Source organism: Bactrocera latifrons, unplaced genomic scaffold (genome assembly GCF_001853355.1).
Source record: "Bactrocera latifrons isolate USDA-ARS-PBARC rearing strain unplaced genomic scaffold, ASM185335v1 scaffold_80, whole genome shotgun sequence".
NCBI classification, from domain to species: Eukaryota; Metazoa; Arthropoda; class Insecta; order Diptera; family Tephritidae; genus Bactrocera; species Bactrocera latifrons.
Window position 1 is genome coordinate 666,750 of NW_017537490.1, and position 2,259 is coordinate 669,008.

At 32.4% G+C, this 2,259-nt stretch overlaps 1 protein-coding gene across 1 annotated transcript in view; it reads left to right on the forward strand.

Moving 5' to 3' along the window:
* The window catches only part of LOC108976832 (kin of IRRE-like protein 2), a 266,683-nt gene that overhangs the window by 814 nt on the left and 263,610 nt on the right, over window positions 1-2,259 (forward strand). The gene's annotated exons all lie outside the window — the stretch shown is intronic.

The window sequence follows — 2,259 nt, forward strand, 5'->3', positions numbered from 1 at the left end:
CGACAATTTATTACAATTATTAATTTTAGCAACTCAAAAAAAGCCTCTAACATCACAGTCGCAAGTAGTAACTGGTAAACTAACAGTTAGTGTTATTATTTTTGCAAATTTTGAAAATATTGAAGAAAGACTGATAGACTGGTTTGTTCGAAATTCATTTTATATACCAGCTATATGTATTATATATATTATGTAGTATATCGTCACCAAAAATGCAAAATGACGTATCATCTAAAAAATTTTTAAAAATGCTCGTCAGATAAATTTTGTTTCAATATGAGTGTATGATATCCAATATATAGTATAACCATTTTATAACCAAAACTCAAATTTTGTTTCAATATTAGTGGTTTCTTTTATATAATTTTTCTTTGCCTGTAAACTTATGAAAATTAAAGTTACTTTATTATGAATTTTAGGTGACGATATGCTGGATTCAACTAGGAGAGCCTAGGCAATGCATATTTAAATTTTTTGCAGCACTAAACAGTCTTCAACTCTCTTCCAAAWTTTTAAATTATTTTTCATCATATCGAGAAAAAACTCAGACTTGTTATTTTAGATCTTAAATTTTTGTTACATTTACCAAGGGCCATACTAACTACTAAGAACTTTCCACCTACTTCTGAGTTAGGTTAACTTTGACATCCTATAACAAATGCCGAGTATTTCACACCAACGCTGATATATCAAAACAGCAACATAATCTTATTAGATAATTCAAAGCTTTTCTCATCCTCTCCATTCGAAATTCTAGTATGCTTGTCAGCTATATGTTATTCAAATATTCCTGAGAGCCAGATCATATACAACTTTAATACTCCGTTTGAGAAACCTTTGCGGAGTATTTATATTTATGATATTGCTGCCGCCATGATTTTTTTAATTACGAGTTAAATATGTATGTAAATATAATTCCATTCATTGTTTCTCTGTTGTTTCTATATTTTACCATTTTACACTCTGACTTTGTCTGCTCACTAATTGAGTAATGAGCTTATAGCAATTTCACGCCACAAGCTTCCAATTCGACGTTAGGAAAAGGTCTTTTCTCGCATTAACTGTTTAATTGCATTTGCAATCGAAGTGATTTGCGTTGAAAAGGAGAGCAATGCGGCTGTCGATGTGGAAGTATAGATGTTGGGCTATGAGACCACCATATCTTAGTGATATGAGTGAGTGATGSAGATAGTGATAAAGGTAGAGGTTGAGTTATAGTGGTACAAACAGAKATAGGTATAGATATAAAGATGGGGATAGAGATGGTGATAGAAATAGAGATAGTGAAATAAAGATAGAGATAAAGAGAGAGAGAGATAAAGATAAAGATATAGATCTAGACAGAGATAGATAGAGATAGAGATAGAGATAGAGATAGAGATAGAGATAGAGATAGAGATAGAGAAAGAGATAAAGATAGAGGTAGAGATAGAGCTAGGGATAGAGCAAGGGTTGGAAGTAGAGAGAGGGAAGGGTGAAGATAGATAGAAGAAGATAAAGACAGAAGTAGAGAGAGAAGATATAGTGAGATGAAACTCAACAGAATAATTCCAGAAAATCCTGGATAAGTTAAGAAGCTAAATCGTTTTGTTTCTAATATAAGTATACATGTAAATGTATATATATTCTAGGACAGTCTTTTTAGGTCACAACGTATTATTTATCTTTATTTCGAGTTCTTGAAATAAAAGCTCAAAAGTAATAAAAAGATGGTAATCATCAGCGGGACTAAGTAGAAGATTCTACAACGCTTACAAGTATTCTTAGCTGCGTTTACACACATGAACCCTTCTTCCAATACCAATAAGAGTAAGCGGCAAAATTATTTCATAGTAGTACTCTTGATAATAGTCCAACCAAAAAGCCAAATCATTCAAATGTTGTACTAGAAGTATACATGCGAAAGCTCAACGATTGCTGATTATTCTAATATAGTACTGTAGATATTTCATATTGACTAAATAATTTCCCTCAAGGGTATAACGTGTTGTCTGTATATAGAATATTCATTGATGTGAAACTGTCACTGATTTTGCAATTTTTTCTGTATTTTTCCTTCCCTTCATTGCCTCCACACATTTCTCTTGCTAGTTGCTCATTGAGCGCGGCGCCTCGAGTACAGTAATGCGATTGCGATGCATAAAAACGGCTATAATGCAATTGCAACATGACGCAAATTGGCAAACGTTAATTTCGATTGCGGTTAAATCTGACTACTTTTGATTTATTTTACGCCACATTTGCTGTTCGATGACATTA